Raw genomic sequence first — 21071 nt, 5'->3', positions numbered from 1 at the left:
TGCTACTTGCGACTTGCTGGTTGAAACTGTTGATCAGGTTGGCAAAGGAATGAATGCTTCCAGTTGGCAGGTCGATGTACCATTGCAGAGCAGGGCCTCTCAGGGTCGTTCCGAATCCCTTGCACATGCAAACTTGTCTAACCTCGCTGGGAATAGATGCAGCCAGCATTTTCTGCTTGTAAAGAGCCACGTGATTTTGTGGATCCGTGGTTCCATCATAGAACCTCATGGATGGAATTGTGAACTTCTTTGGTAGGTCTACTTTTGCTATTTCTTCTATGAAAGGCGAATCAGCATAGCTGTCAGAGGCAGCTTCTTCCATGCTGGCAGGTACTCCAGGTATCTTATCAAATTTTTCATTGAGTTTCTTGATCACCTGAACCACTGCCATCATGATGGCTGCTGCAGATTCATCAGGTTTCTCTTTATCATATTTTGGTTCATCATCACCATCAACATTAATGGATTTAGGAATACTTGGGCTCCCAAAACTGGAAAAATCAATATTTTTAATGATTGATGCAAATGGGGTTCCTGGTTGGAATCTAGAGCCTCCCCCTTGAGTTTTTTCTAATTTTTGCTTTAGAGCTGACTCAGATTCTTTTAATTGCAGGATTTCCGCTTCAGTTTGGGCTACTTTTTCTTTCAGGCTTTCCAACTCAGCGATTTGTTGGAGAGCAGCATTCAATCGTTCTTCAACGGTGGGTTGGGCAATTTTTGTAAGATTTTTGAATTTTTGTAGGATCAGAAAAAAGGATTTAAAGAGCTAGATGCCCCACGGTGGGCGCCAATTGTTTTGTGTGGATTTTGCGCAAGGCGAAATCAGGTCAGGGTAAAGTTGTGTAAGGTTAACTAGCTCTAGATGGTCTATTGGTCAGGTCGTCAGGGTCAAATATAAAGCTGTAAATAACAATAACAACGATGAAACAAAGAATTTTATACGTGGGAAACCCTTGAATGGGAAAAAACCACAGGCACCAAGCCAGGAGAGGATTTCACTATGTAATTTGGGAGAATTATTGTATGATAATGACAATGTTTATCTTTCTCTAAATATTGCGTATCTAAATGTATGCTTCTTCTTGCGCAAGAACGATCCGAGTCCAATGTCTTCAAAGTGTTCCTTATATAAGCTCTAATATTGAACGGCTGCCTGATATGGTATTGAATGCGGATTATTCTCCATTATTGCCTGTAATAATGGCTAAATATTCCTTCCTTAATTACTGCATTTACTGCGAGATCTTCTCACTCAATGTTGCGTATATAATCGTTTTGTAATACGCGTTTATGGTTCAATATCGTCTTGATATTTTGACCGTTGTCCTCTCCATCGCCTGGCGCCTATCTTCGTGTGCCCTGATAGCCTAACATCCTGACAGCCTGGCAGTCAGGTTTAGATGAGATACTGATCAGGGAGGTATGCGTATTTCCAGGCCTAACAGGTTCATATACCTATTATTAGACTCTTCTAATAGTGAACTAATTAACATTTTAATCATTAGTTCTTTAGATCTAGTGCGTACATAACTAAATAATAAATAAAATGAGAAAACAATGGTTCTTATATTGTTATTTTCGGATTTTTGGGCACAAGTAAGGTCTCCTACCTTCACTTGTTCTTGAGCTATGATAAGTATTAGGATGATCCTCCAAGACTCTATATTAGGAGCCCTTCTTTTGATTGCACCCAAGATTAGCCTTTATCACTACTAAATAATATTTGCTAGATATTTAATTAGTAGTCTACCTAAAAAATGACTACTAATACTCATATATTACATTAATAATATTAGTAGTATTTATGAACAATTTAGATCAAAACTTCTCAAGTTTTAGAGAAACAAAACTATGAATGAGAGAGAGGTTTTGCATGTTGCATATTTTGAGAAATTGTAGAGTAAAAATAAGAAGAACAAAATTCTTCTCTTGTTTTCTTTGTACCGTCCAAATACCTCTTATAGAGCATTTTTAGGTTTTCTCCTTTTAACTTATGCAATGTGCTTTTAGTAAGTTATAGGCTAGCTTTAAAGTATGCCATAAGTTGTTGGAGCATCTTTCCAACAACAATATGACAAAACCAAAAAACACAAGCATCTTCACACTTTGGACGATGCATTTGTGCATATATGGGTCCATTTTTGTCTTATAATATTTGTCCCACAAATGCTTATAAGTCTTATGTTTAATTATCTTACATAATTAAATATTAATTTGATCATACAACAATTATGTGACAAATTAATAAACATATATTAACTCAACTTATTGAGTAATATTTTATCATTATATCAACATTTAATGGGTCCCATAATAGCTAGTTAGTTAAATTTACAACCTCTTGTAAATGTAAATAATTAATCACCTCTACCTCGAAACATTTATAAAATCTCAGTATTATTTAGTGAATTAATATATTAATCCACTAAATCGAAACTTATTTAATTGAATTACAATAAGATACATATTTCCTCTCATAAATATAAATTGTTCTTATTTAAGGAATTAATTAACTTGTATCAATATACAACTAATTAACTTAACTGATTAGGGCATCATTGTGACACCCTCATTTTTAGCGTTAAATAAACACGTAAATTCTACAGAAAAACTGACAGGATATGTTTGTAATTGGTTCAACTAGATAAAACCTGTAATTTTTAAAACTTTTCTAAACCATTCACAAACATTTCCAAATGAAGAGTGCCAAAACCCAAAAATACTAACAACAAACTAATTTACATAACATTGCTAAAGTCGCGAAAATAAAGTGATACAAACCAAAGTAAAAGAGGGAGACATATGTCCCTCCAAAATATAAATACAACCATATGTTTAAAGGTTTACTACAAAATATAACCAAACTAGGTCCAAGTTTCTTTTGCTCGCTAACTCGTCCATGTACCTCATCTAAACATCATCAACCTGTCAATCACATTTTATACAAACACGAAAGCCACAATTCAGTGGGGAGTAACTTCGAGTCCTCCTAACCACGAAATGTCATATTTAATGTAACATGTAAACAACATCATAAATAATTTAATTATCGAGTATTCTAACATATGAACACTAAACTGACCAATTTAAGCTATCATGTGAAACATATAACAAACGGTAATCCAAACTTTATCAATTGTAACCGGCTTGCATCTCACCTATTACAATTCATAAAATCACCATACAAGAAAGGACAATATATCAAAGACAGGCATAAGTTCTTAGCATGGCCAACAATAGTCACTCTGTAACTCGAGTCTATACCACGAGGTAGGGAAGGTAATCGAACCGGTATCCTGGCTCAGAGGTTCTATAAAAACATGGCCAAGACACAACACAACCCTAGTCCTAAATCTGTGCAGACCTAGACATGCGGATACACACCACCGCACCCAAGACCCACAATTTTATAAAACCATGTGAGTACCCTAAGGAGTCCACCAAAGGGTTGGCTAGTACTTAAGCTGACCACTTACTCTCAAAATAAGTAACGAGGTCATGCCCCAACTTGGATATAATCCCACCAAGTCAGGAACACAAAGGCTATCAAGCAGTGAACATATACTCGTCAAAGACTATAAAGGCCTATCTATGACAAACACAACAACCTGCAAGAAGTATTCAATACCAATTCCATTTCAAGCAATATTAACAATATTAAAGGTTTTAGGGAATTTAGGGCCGTTTCTACAATATAAGAAACCATTCAAATCAACCAACAACATATGTGAAATAAAAACATAATAAATGGCCTAAAACAAGAATAAGGCCAATTATCCAATTCACACTATAATTCATCCAACCGAATTTTTACCCGCAACCCCACCTGCGACGACAGTACGGTTCAATCGCGTGACCAATCACACAATTGATCGACATCGATTCGATCAAAGGGACTAAGGGCTCAGTTTTCGGCATAATCATCCAACATTGCAATTATCGCTATAAAATTCATTTTAAGCCTATTCATTACAATTTCATATCATAACCTATCCTAACATGTGCAAACAACCAATATAAGCATAATTTTACCATTAACATTATATTTACTACTAATATAATTCATTTCAAAAGATTACCCATATGTTACTTATACTAAATATAACATTAATAAACTCGAAACGACGAACAACGCATGAAAAACCGCGAAACAAGCAACGGGCCGACCCGGGCCAACCCCAAGGCTGTCGTGGGCCTGCCGGGCCCGCCGGGCCTGCTGGGCCGCCACCCCAATCCCTCCGTTTCTCCATTTTTGTTCATTTTAACATCGTCTTAAGCATCAATTAATCATTCCCATTTCATTTCCATACTAATATGTGAACTTAAACTTACAAAAGACATGAATTTAACCCATATTTTCATTTGAAATAAACCACTCAATTAACATTCACAAAATCATACAAGAAATCAAAGAATGTGACCTTTATTCGTCGAGTAACTCGAAATATGTTACCTTAAGCTAGAAAAAGGCAAATAACCCTTGAGAAAACCCTAAAAACAGTAGCTACCCATCATCCTCTACTATATAGGAGTCCCCTATATCATCCTCATAATCTTCACCTATTAAAAACAACAAAAACACAATAATAATTACAAAAACCGAAATTATGCCCAAAATCATCTTAAATCGACATAATGAAAACTGAAATTAAAACATACTAGGATGTAGATCTTGAAGAGAGGATTTCGAAAATATAAATTTTGCGAAAATCGGACTAGAAACGAAGAAGTTATGATGAAATTAAGATTGTAAGTTTATTTGATTTTTTTTTTTTTTTTTTTTTGGAATCCCGGAAGAACAAGAACAAAGAACAAAGACGTGATGAAGAAACATAATGAGACAGCAGCTAGCTTGCTAGCTATTAATTATACGTACGTTTCTTCATCGTTAAGTAATTTCGCTAGTTCCTAAAATCGTCTCGAGTTAAATTAAACCGGTTTTAGTACAATTTTCAAAAATAAAACAAAATCAATAATAAATAAATTTTAACGAATGAAAATAAAATAAACTCACCTAGTTAACAGAAATAATAAGAAATTGGCCCGAAACGAAATTATTAGCGATTTTACAAAATTAGCGGATTTTAACAAAATTTGTTCATTTAGCGAAATAAACTGAAAGTGGCTATTTGGATGACATTTTCCCAAATCCGTCTTGAGTCCACTAAAGACCGACTTTCAAAAAGAGCTCGTAAAAGATACGAAAATAGTTAAATGACGTAATTAAATCCAAATATCAATTAAAATAATTTTATCCAACTTAATAAAATATGGGGTGTTACAATCACCCCATCTTTTAAAAAGTTTCGTCCTCGAAACTTGAAAGTAGAAATGGAAGGTTATGAAAATAAAACTGGGATTGAGATCGGTAACTAAAACATTTAAAAGGTCACTTATCGTAAGAATCAAAATCCTTTCAAGAGCTTCAACTAAAATTTTCACCTCGAAACTTAGAAGGAGAAATTATAGTAAACAACATCTTAATAATATAATCATAAGAAAAATATAAGTATCTTTTCAATGAAACGGTGATACTCTTGTTGATCAGACAAGAACATCCACATTTCATATCAAAATATAAAAATATTTCTACACCAATAAATGAGAAAACCCATTATTTGGACGTCTCCAATAACGAGATTTAACACTCATTAATGTTAAAATCATTAAAAATCATAAAAGCATTTTCAAAATTTTAGTTCAAAGTTCTATAATAAGAATAATATCATTACTAATTATGATTAAATACGGCCTAGTGACGCGGAAAAAGAGTAAGAAAAAGGAATACCTTACGAGAATAATTCAGGATATTTAGCTAACATAGAAGCTCCAGTCTCCCAAGTCTCTTCTTCGACATTTCCACAACGCCAAAGAACACGGACTAGAGGTACAACTTTGCTCCTAAGTTGCTTGTTGGCTTTTTCGAGAATCCGGATTGGCCTTTCTTCAACCGCCAAGTTAGGCTCCAATTCAGGAATCTCTTCATGGATGATATGGCTAGGGTCACTAATGTACTTCCTCAACTGAGAAACATGGAAGACATTGTGAACCTTGCTCAGATTTGAGGGCAATTCTAAACGGTAAGCAGCAGGACCAATCTTTTCAATCACCCGAAAAGGTCCAATATATTTAGGGCTCAGCTTCCCTTTTACGCCAAACCGTTTCACCCCTTTCATAGGTGACACTTTAAGGAATACTTGATCATCAACCTCAAAAGAAAGTGGTCGACGACGGACATCGATATGATTTTTGACGGTCCTGAGCGGCTTTCATCCGCTCCCGAATGATTTTAACTTGTTCAATGGACTCGGTCACCAAATCAGGTCCTAACATTGGAACATTTTGGGTTTGATCCCAACAGACTGGAATACGGCATTTTCTACCGTACAGAGCTTCATATGGTGCCATTTTAATGGAGGCTTGATAGCTGTTGTTGTAAGAGAACTCAACCAGAGGTAAACATTTCTCCCAGGAAGTTTGGAAATCTAAGGCACAGGCACGAAGAAGATCCTCTAAAGTTTGAATTGTTCTCTCGGTTTGGCCGTCAGTGGCGGCGTGAAAAGCAGTGCTCATCAATAGTTTACTACCCAAGGCCTCCTGTAATGCAGTCCAGAAACGAGAACAAAATCGAGGGTCCCGATCTGAAACTATATCTTTAGGAACCCCATGATAGCGCACTACCTCATCCACATAGACACGAGCTAGAACTTCTAATCTCCAGGTCTCTTTGATGGGAATAAACCGAGCACACTTAGTCAATCGGTCCACAACCACCCAAACAGCATTCTTTCCAGTGGAAGTCCTGGGTAAAGCCATCACAAAATCCATGGAAATAGACTCCCATTTCCAAAGAGGAACATCCAAGGGTTGAAGCAAACCCCCGGGCTTTTGATGCTCTATCTTTACTTTCTGGCAGGTGAGGCATTTACTGACATACTCCATAACTTCAATCTTCATCCTAGGCCACCAGAATTGTAATCTCAAATCTTTGTACATTTTGGTACCTCCCGGATGAACGGAGTAAGGAGAGAGGTGTGCTTCATCAAGAATTTTTTTTCTCAAATTAGCTGCCTCCGGAACATAGATTCTACCATGATAACGAAGATACCCATCATCATCAATCTTACAATCCTTAGCTTGCCCAAGTTGAATTTTAGCTCGAATGGATTTGAAAGTAGGATCATCGGAAAGGCAAGCACGGATCTCACGGTAGAAGTCAGGTTCGGCTGACATGGCATTAAGATGATTAGAGCCTTTTTTTACAAGGCTTATTCCCATTTTTTGATGTTCTAAAGCAAGTTCAGGAGGTAATTCCCGAAAAGAATTCAAAGAATGACAGGATTTTCTGCTAAGAGCATCAGCCACCACATTAGCTTTTCCTTCGTGATAAATTAGGTCGGCATCATAGTCATTCACCAATTCCAACCATCTTCTTTGCCTCATGTTCAGCTCTTTTTGGGTAAAGAGATATTTCAGGCTTTTGTGGTCGGTGTAGATTTTGCAATGGACTCCAATGAGGTAGTGTCTCCAAATCTTCAAAGCATGCACCACCGCAGCTAATTCAAGATCATGAGTCGGGTAGTTAACTTCATGAACTCTAAGTCACGAGAGGCATACGCAATGACTTTCCCTTTTTGCATCAAGACACAACCTATACCATGCTTAGAAGCATCACAGTAAACATCAAAGTCCACTCCTTCTTCAGGTAAGGTCAACACCGGAGCGGTAGTCAACCTCTTTTTCAATTCCTGAAAGGCATTTTCACACTCCTCAGACCACACAAATTTAGACTCTTTCTTCAAAGAATCGAGTCATCGGCCTAGCAATCTTTGAAAAATCCTTCCCAAACCGCCGATAGTAACCCGCCAAGCCAAGGAAACTACGGATTTTCGAAACATTGGTCGGACTTTTCCAATTAACAACGGCCGATTTTGGCGGGATCTACCATAACGCCCTCTTTCGAAATGACGTGCCCAAGGAAGGTCACTTTAGGTAACCAGAATTCACATTTAGAGAATTTAGCATACCACTTTTCACGGCGCAGAATCTCCAAAATAGCACGAAGGTGTTTGGCATGTTCTTCTTCAGATTTAGAATAGATCAGGATGTCATCAATGAACACTACAACGCATTTGTCAAGGTGTTCTCTGAAAGTACGGTTCATCTGATCCATGAATACTGCTGGAGCATTGGTCAATCCGAATGGCATCACTTTGTAAACTCGAAATGACCATATCTCGTGCTCAAGGCGGTTTTAGGAATGTCGGCTTCTCGGACCGGAATCTGATGATAGCCCGAACGAAGGTCAATTTTAGAAAAAGTGGAAGCACCTCGGAGTTGGTCGAAAAGATCATCAAAGGAAGAGGATATTTATTCTTGATAGTAACCCGGTTAAGTTCACGATAATCTATGCATAACCGCATAGATCCATCCTTCTTCCTTACAAAGAGAACAAGAGCACCCCAAGGTGAAGAGCTAGGTCGGATAAAACCTTTGGCAATCAAATCATCCAGTGAGCCTTGACTCTTTTCATTCAGACAGTCTTGGTCTATAAGGAGCTTTAGCAATAAGGCCGGTACCAGGAATAAGATCAATAGTAAATTCAACTTCCCTTTCAGAGGAATTCCCGGTATCTCATCGGAAATACATCGGAAATTCACATACCACGAGAACGTTCTCTTTAGGAGGCAGAGAGGAAGAATCTGAAGTAGTCACCATACACAAGAAGGCTTGATGACCCTTTTTCATCGCATTGACAAACTTCATAGCAGAAATTAATTTAGCACCGGTTTGTCTTTTAACCACTTGATAAGACACACGGTGACCTGAAGGGCTTGTAAGAATTATTTTCTGGTCCCGACATTCAAATCGAGCATGATAAGTATGTAACCAATCCATGCCCAAAATGACATCAAATTCTTCAAGCGGAAATCGGAAAAGATTTGCTGGAAATATAGATCCCGCGATAGAAATAGGAACTCTCGGATAGATTTTAGAACAGGAAAAGACATCACCAGAGGGTAAGGATATAGATGTGCTTTCTCCATGTGATGATTCAAGTGATAATTTATCGGAGAGTTTCATTGAAATAAAAGATAAAGAGGCGCCCGTATCAAATAGTACCAAACAAGGAACATCAAAAATAGAAAATATACCCGTAATAATATCAGGGTGTGCCTCTGCTTCTGCTCGGCTCATGACAAAAATCCGGCCTTTCGGCCTCTGCGGGGCAAAAGGGGGTAGTAGGAGCCGTCACCTTCTTCTCCGGGCAAACCTTGGCCTTGTGGCCCGGTTTGTTGCAAGAAAAGCATATGATAGGATCAACGAAGCATTTACCAGGATGTACTGGTTTCTTGCAGTTATAGCACACTCGGTCTTTAGCACCTTTATTGTTGTTAAAAGCCGAAGATTGACCACCCCGGTTAACTTGCACAGTAGGATCAAATCTCCTCTTGTTTGGGTAAGAGGGAGAAGAGGTGAACCTGGGTGAAGGAGTATAGGGCCTAGAAGATGGATATAAAGGCCTCTTGCCAAGACTGGAACTGGTTGCACGAGCTTCATTTTCAATGTCTTTCAGTGCATTCTCAGCCCATAAAGCATCATTGTAAATTGAAACAAAGCTGGTGGAGTCCCGACGGACCATGCTTTTGATTTTAGGAGAGAGCTTTTCAAGATAAAAGAAAGCTTTTTCATTGTCATCCTTCACCAATCTAGTAGCATAATGAGCCAACTCGTTGAATTTATCAGTGAAGGCCTGAACAGGAAGGCTTCCTTGCTTTAATTCCATGAATTCTTTCAACTTCTGCTGTTTAAGTTCTTGCGGATAGAATCAGGCCTCCACTAATTCCTTGAAACGTTTCCAGTCAAAACCCGGTTCAGATGAAACGGTAGGCCCAGTCATGGACCACCATCGATCTGCTTTTCGTACTAGGAAGTGAGATGCCAGCTTCACTTTATGTTCCTTCTTAACATCATACAACGTAAATCTTTTCTCTAACTCTCGAAACCACCCCGTAAGAGCAACTGGATCAATTTCTCCACCATATGTGGGAGTGTTGATTCGGGTTAATTGGTTAGCCACCCAAGTATAGGTGTCTGGAGTACCCTTAGGAGACGGGGGAAGAGGAGCTTAGTGATTTTGCTGATTTTGTTGGTTTTGGAGAATTTGAGTAAGAGCTTGTAAAATAGCATCATTAACTCTTCTTGGCGGAGCCATCTTGCAAAAGAGAAAATTTAATTAGTACCTAACAATTAGCAATCACAAACAGACTACCACATAAAATCCTAAATCTACCCATCCTACCCATCTCTCAAGTTTATTATTTAAAGGTCACGTGATTTTAAGTCGGGTGCACAAACGTGCGTCGGGAGCAACAAGCTCTGATACCAACTGTGACACCCTCATTTTTAGCGTTAAATAAACACGTAAATTCTACAGAAAAACTGACAGGATATGTTTGTAATTGGTTCAACTAGATAAAACCTGTAATTTTTAAAACTTTTCTAAACCATTCACAAACATTTCCAAATGAAGAGTGCCAAAACCTGCAAATACTAACAAACTAATTTACATAACATTGCTAAAGTCGCGAGAATAAAGTGATACAAACCAAAGTAAAAGAGGGAGACATATGTCCCTCCAAAATATAAATACAACCATATGTTTAAAGGTTTACTACAAAATATAACCAAACTAGGTCCAAGGTTCTTTTGCTCGCTAGCTCGTCCATGTACCCCATCTAAACATCATCAACCTGTCAATCGCATTTTATACAAACACGAAAGCCACAATTCAGTGGGGAGTAACTTCGAGTCCTCCTAACCACGAAATGTCATATTTAATGTAACATGTAAACAACATCATAAATAATTTAATTATCGAGTATTCTAACATATGAACACTAAACTGACCAATTTAAGCTATCATGTGAAACATATAACAAACGGTAATCCAAACTTTATCAATTGTAACCGGCTTGCATATCACCTATTACAATTCATAAAATCACCATACAAGAAAGGACAATATATCAAAGACAGGCATAAGTTCTTAGCACGGTCAATAGTCACTCTGTAACTCGAGTCTATACCACGAGGTAGGGAAGGTAATCGAACTGGTATCCTGGCTCAGAGGTTCTATAAAAACATGGCCAAGACACAACACAACCCTAGTCCTAAATCTGTGCAGACCTAGACATGCGGATACACACCACCGCACCCAAGACCCACAATTTTATAAAACCATGTGAGTACCCTAAGGAGTCCACCAAAGGGTTGGCTAGTACTTAAGCTGACCACTTACTCTCAAAATAAGTAACGAGGTCATGCCCCAACTTGGATATAATCCCACCAAGTCAGGAACACAAAGGCTATCAAGCAGTGAACATATACTCGTCAAAGACTATAAAGGCCTATCTATGACAAACACAACAACCTGCAAGAAGTATTCAATACCAATTCCATTTCAAGCAATATTAACAATATTAAAGGTTTCAGGGAATTTAGGGCCGTTTCTACAATATAAGAAACCATTCAAATCAACCAACAACATATGTGAAATAAAAACATAATAAATGGCCTAAAACAAGAATAAGGCCAATTATCCAATTCACACTATAATTCATCCAACTGAATTTTTACCCGCAACCCCAGCCCTGCGACAGGTACGGGTTCAATCGCGGCTGACCAATCACACAATTGACTGACATCGATTCAGTCAAAGGGACTAAGGGCTCAGTTTTCGGCATAATCATCCAACATTGCAATTATCGCTATAAAATTCATTTTAAGCCTATTCATTACAATTTCATATCATAACCTATCCTAACATGTGCAAACTACCAATATAAGCATAATTTTACCATTAACATTATATTTACTACTAACATAATTCATTTCACAAGATTACCCATATGTTACTTATACTAAATATAACATTAATAAACCCGAAACGACGAACAACGCATGAAAAACCGCGAAACAAGCAACGGGCCGACCCGGGCCAACCCTAAGGCTGCCGTGGGCCTGCCGGGCCTGCTGGGCCGCCACCCCAATCCCTCCGTTTCTCCATTTTTGTTCATTTTAACATCGTCTTAAGCATCAATTAATCATTCCCATTTCATTTCCATACTAATATGTGAACTTAAACTTACAAAAGACATGAATTTAACCCATATTTTCATGTGAAATAAACCACTTAATTAACATTCACAAAATCATACAAGAAAACAAAGAATGTGACATTTATTCGTCGAGTAACTCGAAATATGTTACCTTAAGATAGAAAAAGGCAAATAACCCTTGAGAAAACCCTAAAAACAGTAGCTACCCATCATCCTCTACTATATAGGAGTCCCCTATATCATCCTCATAATCTTCACCTATTAAAAACAACAAAAACACAATAATAATTACAAAAACCGAAATTATGCCCAAAATCATCTTAAATCGACATATTGAAAACTGAAATTAAAACATACTAGGATGTAGATCTTGAAGAGAGGATTTCGAAAATATAAATTTTTCGAAAATCGGACTAGAAACGAAGAAGTTATGATGAAATTAAGATTGTAAGTTTATTTGATTTTTTTTTTTTTTTTTTTTTTGGAATCCCGGAAGAACAAGAACAAAGAACAAAGACGTGATGAAGAAACATAATGAGACAGCAGCTAGCTTGCTAGCTATTAATTATACGTACGTTTCTTCATCGTTAAGTAATTTCGCTAGTTCCTAAAATCGTCTCGAGTTAAATTAAACCGGTTTTAGTACAATTTTCAAAAATAAAACAAAATCAATAATAAATAAATTTTAACGAATGAAAATAAAATAAACTCAGCTAGTTAACAGAAATAATAAGAAATTGGCCCGAAACGAAATTATTAGCGATTTTACAAAATTAGCGGATTTTAACAAAAAATGTTCATTTAGCGAAATAAACTGAAAGTGGCTATTTGGATGACATTTTCCCAAATCCGTCTTGAGTCCACTAAAGACCGACTTTCAAAAAGGGCTCGTAAAAGATACGAAAATAGTTAAATGACGTAATTAAATCCAAATATCAATTAAAATAATTTTATCCAACTTAATAAAATATGGGGTGTTACAATCATCCTATAGGTGTGACCTTAAGGGATCAACTGACCACCACCGTACTACGACAGTAACGTCAAACTCTAGCAAACCAATCGTTACCGATTAATGTTGATCAGTTGACTATTTAATTTATCATCCCTTTCGTATTCTTATTATGAGATTTAATTATGATTTTAAATCATGTGATCGCACTATTGATGAGGACAAATACTCCAACAATCTCCCACTTGTCCGAGATAAGTGTGCGTCACCAATTATCTTGTCCTATTACAATCTCCTACTCAATGCAAGGTGTGTTGCAGGTCGTAATTGCATTTGATCATATCTTGAGTGGTTTCCTCGATCTGGAGAGTAATTGTCTGACCGGAATTGTCTACCGTAGATACCTTCCGAGCGTGACCACGCATTTTCAGTTCACTACTCCTCGAGTGGCCCTGAGATTTTAAACAACCTTGACAAGGAGGTGGACAATTCCTATCGCACTATTCCCTTCGTATAGTGACAGTTCATCATGACCCAAAATATACTCATTTGACTTCAGTTACGACAGTCGTAGAGAATAAATCACAGCCATTCAGAAATTTGTGCCAACTTGGGCGAATATTCTCTAGTCAAAAGAATTAACTCATAAGAATACTATAGTAGCTCTTGCCATGACCTGGCTTTATGAATTTCAAGAACTCTATAAGCGGTCACTGCCCGACAGAGTGTCTCATACAGTCTGTCTATGTGATCGACAAGTCATCTCTTATAACTCTATGGCACTTGAACTTGCCATCAATCGCATCACACTCTAGTTATTTCGAGACGTCACCTCCTTTAAGTAACTAGGGGCGAATACTATGTTAATCCAGTTCACTTTAATGGGGTTCTATTTTTGTCTCAACAACCCATTTGGATATAACAAAGTAATGGGTGAGTTTAAAGAAACTCAAACAATAAATGCGATTATCATATATGAATAGTCAATACACTATTACCACTTCATATCTTATAATCTATAGTGTACCTTTTACACTAGTTAAAAATGCAATAAAAGCTTGGTAAGTGGATATACCATGTATCCATTCATTCCAACTTTATGAATTGCAATTTCCTTCTATTCATGTTATTTCTAATGACATGAATTTATCTAAGTATATGTCTAGTCTTCTTACTAGACTTGGGCTCTTATACTTGGAAGATGCTCACACTGTTATCATATAACTTGTGCTAAAGTCTTTGGTAGAGGGGTCTACTCTTAGTCCCTTTGTTGACCATCTTATCACAATGTACTTAGATTCCTTTTGTAAAACTTTCAATGGTTGAAACTAAAACATTTCTCTAGTCTCTTACTCTTAAGTCAATAAAATCAGTCTAGGATTTCAATAAATCCTTATACCTTTGGAAACTAAAGTTTGTGTAACATTTCAACACACAACTTAGTATATCATCCAAACATAAGAACAAATCCTCAATTCTTCTCAAGAATCTTAAAGGATGTTCTTTAAGGCTTTCAAAAACATTCATTCGAATTAACTTGTATTGACTTATTATGCTCCAAGCATATGATTCATCACTGCGTGTGCATTTAATGGCAAACATAATCGTTCAAATGGCGGAAACATCAGAAATCGATTTCATGTGATCAACAACTTATTTAGGTTCAGTGAATGACTATGACTCTATCATTGTAATTCCACTTTCATCACTATGAACAACCTACTCAACCTTGTTGATGTTTAAACAGATATGAAAGAACTTATCATCATAAGGCTCTCGATTCTATGCCAATATTCTCTCAAATTTAACACATAGATTCGGAAATCTAGAATACATTACACCATTTCCTAGTCTCCCAATCACTCTTCCACAGAGGAAAGCATTGGTATATTATTCTCAATGAGTAATATGTTATCAACATATAAGACATGGAAAAATAATTCTGGCTCCCACTTAACTTCAAGTATAAATATGATTTTTCAATCATGTGAATGAGCCCATTCTCAATCGTCACCTGAACGAAAAGTATGATTATTACAATCCTTTGATGCTTGCTTAAGACCATTGTAGGATCCCTTAAGTAAGTTTTGCATAATATGTTAGGATTCTTAGATCTCTATGTAAGGTATTGTGTACTGTACACATCCTTCTCTAAATTCCCACTTTAGAAGAGTGAATTTTTAATATTATTTGCAATTATTCATCAAAATGAAATGTGGCAATTCCTAACATGATTTATCTTTGATCAACATCTTCATGTCAATCTATGCATTTAGGTACTCTAAATCTCTATTTACTTTAAAGAGACCATCGCCTTAAAGTAAATCTACTCTTGAGATTGTAATGCTATGGCTATTATGCAACAAAGTCGATTTGGGACTACTCGCAATTGATCATTCAATAGGTTATAATTCCATTACTTTCGAAAAGTAACATGTTAACAATAAGACATGAGTAATTTACTTCCACTCAATCTTAATAAATTATAGTTCCATTACTTTCAAAAAGTAACACATTGACTATAAGATATGTTTGTGTTGATCTACTCCTACTCTATCTCTTAGAAAAACTATTATCTTCTTAAGAGATAGCTTTGTGAGCCACAAACATATATGGTGAAGTAACATAAGTTCGTTTAGACTAACATGTTAGCTCATAAATAGACCGGTTCTATTATGGCAGTTTGATTCACGTAATATGCGAGTCTGATTGGTGTCATTTGTTAAATAGACTCTCTATTTTAGCTATCTCCAGGTTGACCTTCCAGATTAAAATAAAAAATCCCAAAAGTGAGTTCAACAACTCAACCCGACTCATATTCACAAGGTCATAATCCATATATACTAAATCAAATTCATTACTTAGATCTTTCCCACCTACGATCGGATCGTAATGCTTTAATTCTTTTGTACAATTGGTTCTCTATTTCATTTATAAATTCTTTTAATGTCTCAAACGCTTCACTTTTATATTTGATTAAGTAAACATACGCATATCTACTTAAGTCATCGGTAAAAGTGAAGAAGTAGTCATAATTTCCCCTTGCGGTGATGCTCATTGGACCACATACGTCGGTATGTACTAGTCCCAACAAAACACTTGCTCGTGTCCCTTTACCACTAAAGGGAGTACGAATCATTTTGCGAAGGAGACAAGATTCGCATATTCCATATGATTGAAAATCAAATGGTCCAATAAATCTAGTCGACACTAGCCTTTTAATGCGTTTCTCATTAATGTGACCTAATCAAGAAAGGCCAAATGTACAAATCATTTAGATCACATGTTATGAGTCTTTTGAATTGTATGTTATAGATGTCTATAGTTGAGTTGGAAGTGTCTAAACTATAAATACCATTTATAGAAGTGGCTTGGCTTGTGGTCAAGTCATATTCAACAAAATACAACGATTGTTTTTTATGACAAAAGAATAATCCTTCCATGTCTCGCAAGGCTACTAGAGGAGGAAAGCATGAAGTGGACTCTATTACTCAATTGGGTGCTCAACTTAGTGCTCACATTGATACCATCAATTTGAAGTTCGAAAAGGCTATGGCTAGACTTGAAGAAGCCTCAAAATCACCAAAGCATCATGTTAATTCAATGACGGCATCTTCATCAATCCCAAGTTGGATATGTGAGAATTGTGGAACTTTGGGACATGAACAAAGTGAATGTAGGGGAACAAATGAACAAGTGAATGCTTTTCAAGCATACAAGAGTGGTACCCCTTATTCAAACTATTACAATGAGAACACCAAATTAAACCCAAATCTCTCATACAAAAGCCAAAATGTTCAAAACCCTCAACCAACATTCACCCCACCTCCCATGAGAAACCAAAATCAAAGACCCTTTTACAACCAAAATCAAGGTTACCAAAATCAAACTCCATACAATCAACAAAATGACCAAGGTTTTGTTGTTCAAAAAGCGGTCCTCCAAATGCAAAAGAATCAACAAGAGTTTTACACTCAAATGCAAAAGGATAGTCAAGCAAAGGAAATCACCATCAACAACATCCTAGCCCACACCAAAATGTTGGAAACCCAATTGACTCAACTAGCATCTTCAAGCTCACAAAGACAAAAGGGGCAATTACCACCTCAAAGTAATCCCCTGAAACATGAAACGGTTAGTGCCATTCACTTGAGAAGTAATACGAGGTATGAAGTACCGGAGAAGCAAGTTGAGGATGAAGTTGTGGAAGCTAGTAACAAAGAAGAAGTTGTGCAAAACTCCAAGGATGGAGAACCATCAAAAGAAGAAGTTTCAAAGAAAAATGAAGACAAGGTCAAGGAGAAGGATCCCATTGTGAATAGACTTCCTTTTCCGAGTCGTCAAGCCAAGCCCAAATTTGATGACCAACTTGGAAAATTTATGGAAATTGTGAAGAATTTGGAAGTGTCGATTCCTTTTACGGAATTAATCAATCACGTGCCGGCCTATGCAAAATACATGAAAGACATCCTTATGAAGAAGAAGTCGATCCGGAAGCTTGAGACCATCGCCTTCACTAAGGTGAGTAGTGCAATACTTCAAGGGAGTTCACCTCCAAAACTTAAAGATCCGGGAAGCTTCTCAATACCGTGTACCATTGGCGACACCACGATCAACAAAGCCTTATGTGATCTAGGGGCTAGTGTGAGTGTTATGCCGTACTCGGTGAGTAAAAGGTTAGGGATGAGAGAGCTTAAATGCACCAATATCACACTCCAAATGGCCGATAGATCGACGAAGACACCATTGGGGATATGGGAAGATGTTCCCGTAAGAGTTGGGAAGTTTTTCATCCCGGTGGAATTTGTCATTGTTGACATGGAAGAAGACTCCAATATTCCAATCATTCTAGGTAGACCTTTCTTGCACACCGCGAGTGCGGTGATAGATGTGAAGCATGGAGAGCTCACTTTAGAAGTGGAAGATGAGAGCATAACTTTCAATCTTGACAAGACCATGAGAGCTCCCCGTTTGCATGAACCATGTTTTATGGTTGATCGTTATAGCCGGAAGGATGATAGGAAGAAGTCGGAATTCCAATGGAAGAAGAAAGTCGATGATGCTCCATTCAAAGAGCAAGGAAATTGTAACAAAGGGAGCTTGAGAAGCTCACCAAAGTCAAGCAATGAAAAAGATGGCCTCATTGGCCAAAACAAGAAAGTGGGAGAGTTGTCTCTATCAACTCAAGAGATCTTTAGTGACCAAGTAGATGAAGTTTGTGGTCTTTGGGACGATGAGTTTGAAGGGATTTTCAATCCCTACATTGGTAATGTTATCGATAAAGACCAACATGAAGGACAACAAGAGCAAACATCTATTGAAGATCTTTATCATCACTACTACAAAAACAGACAAAGAGGATGGTTGAAAACCGTCCAAAAACTTTAAAACCACCGTCCTTAATTCACCCGTCCTCGTTGCCTACGATGACGGTTGACAAAAAGTCAAACCGTTCTGTTTGGGTTTTCAGAAGAGGACGGTTGGGGCCTGGAACCGTCTTCTTTTGCATTTTTAAGGAGGACGGTCCTGAGTCTCAACCGTCTTGTTTTAGTGTCATGGCGCGAATAAATTTGGTGCCAACTTCATGACGCTTTGTCAAAGAACCGTCTTTACATATTTTTTTTTAAAATTAATTTAGCGCCAATTTTTGAATGAAAACCGCCCAATTTTTTGCGCGAATTTATGAATACAGCCCGCCTATTTTTTGGCGCCAAGTTATAAAATCAAATCCATGGTCATTTACAACTAAAATTTTGAAAAAAAAATTGTTTCATTCATACACTATACGACAATAGTCGTATAGCTTAAATATTTCCTCCTACACTTCAGAAAATCCAACAAATCTTACATTTATTCTCTAAATCCAACCAAACAGAACGGAATAAGTTTGAATCTCTAAATACGAACTATCGACAATAAGTTTTAACACAAGCACTAACAAGAGTTTTTCCATCCACACACCACACTTTTAAGCTACCTTGATAACATCAAAGTGTTAGCATACTTTAAACGTTGCCATCAAATATTTGCGCCTTAAACTGCAATGCATATGTTGCCCAAATGTCCCGCACCTCGTCAATTTGTTGAACTGAATATGTCTTTGGGGCTTTAAACATGAACTACATACAACAAAAAAACACAATTGTAATTATTACATATCAACACGTGTAATTTATATAAAACGACGAAATAATTATTGAAACCAAAGAAACAAATTAAAGGACGTACACTTGGAATAATATTAATATATCGTCCTCTGATGATTTCCAACATATATCGGCAGACATAATATCCACATAATAGACTTCCAAAGGGCTGCGTAGCACACTAAAATCGAAATCATGTCAACTACATTCTACAACTTATAAACAACAAATCCATAACAATGAAACATAGACTATATAATTCATGAGATAACAATATTACAAGTTCAAGAGGTACCTTTATTATTTTCCATTCAAGCTCTTTTTGCTGACATTTCTCAGGATCGATAGAGTTTATCTTCGTAATTCCCATGCGTTAAATATATATTAGTTTAATTATATTTATTTTACGAAAATAAATGTAAATCGACGAGATAATTACAATTTCTTAAATCGTATACAAGCTGAACTTATATATTAATTGTATCTTTCAAAAATTCACGAGGCTCTAGAGTTCCAGCCGGATCACACCAATATATTACACTATCCTTTGGATTAATGGCAGCCAACATCCAATGATTACTGGCATGCTAATGGCTCAGCATATGTTAATGGCATGCTAATGGCTCATATGGTTTGAAAATGCAGCAGAGAAGTGATATGCTAGAAAAATATTTATAGTAATAGAATATGAAATAGATGGAATGTGAAATATTGTAGAATATACCAAGTTCTGGTGCTTTGGTTAAGCTGCTCTAAGTTCCCTTATCAAAACTTAAGACTGAATGTAGAAGTTAGATGTAGCCTAGCGCCTAGTAGAATAAATTAAATAAGGCGATTCAAGGAAAATTGTTGTTATTAAAGCGTACTAACTAAATTCAATACAATTAAAAGATAACTTACGACTTTCTTCTGAACTCCCCGATATCCTCCTCGAGAACCATGGTATTGTGCTTGCCTTTGAGCTGCATTCTTCTTGTTTTTCTCACTAATAGCCTGTTTACATTATATAATCATCAATTTGGAGCAACAAAAACAGTAATGTACATCATAAAGAGGGATACGAATGGATCAGGGGACAATACACCATAAAGGGGAGTTTAGAAGTGTTTTAGATGCAAAATGGAGCTTGATGATGGAGAACACAAACTGCGTCCACCGTCGAAATTTTGGAACTAATAAAGTTGAATGATCTTGGCATTAGAACTCATCTCTGCAAAGTTGTATTTCTAATTGAGTTTGCTTACGAAGCTGGCAAAAGATGTAATTTAGGTTGTTTTGTATCCGTTTTAACAAAAAAAACAAAAAAAAAACCAACTTTTAGGGCCAACTGCAGGTACGCAATAGAGACACCCTAATCATTAAAAGTCACAAATGCTGGCTATCTCTCTGCACTACTTAGTGACTTAGTATCTCATAAATATCCTTGATATATCAACTCGGGCATAAAATCCATCAAATGAGAAAAATATGGGCAGACAGAGGAGTATACATTACACAATAGTAGCAGGTCAAAACTTATGTGCTCTGGTTCCTCTTAACATTTATGACCCGGTTCAGCGCACAACTTCCAGTCGTCCTGCCGGTGTTAAATTGCAAACACCACAGCAAATCATGACTAATTTATCAAGTATTTTAAAGCTAGATAGGCTACTCTGACCATGTTCACATCGCAACTGTTTTATTTTTTACAGATATACGCACAGCTATTGAAATCAAGCTTTTACTTGGTGATTTTGGGACTGAGTCCTCAACCCAGTATTCTGCAGTATTATTTGAACAGCATAACGTGGAGACATGGACCAAAATGTCAGAAATTTATAAATGTAGTGCTCACTGCTCAGAGAATATTCA

The sequence above is a fragment of the Silene latifolia genome, chromosome X, assembly GCF_048544455.1.
Source record: "Silene latifolia isolate original U9 population chromosome X, ASM4854445v1, whole genome shotgun sequence".
Classification (NCBI taxonomy): domain Eukaryota; kingdom Viridiplantae; phylum Streptophyta; class Magnoliopsida; order Caryophyllales; family Caryophyllaceae; genus Silene; species Silene latifolia.
The sequence above is the reverse complement of the archived record's forward strand: the minus strand, read 5'-3'. Positions refer to the sequence as shown.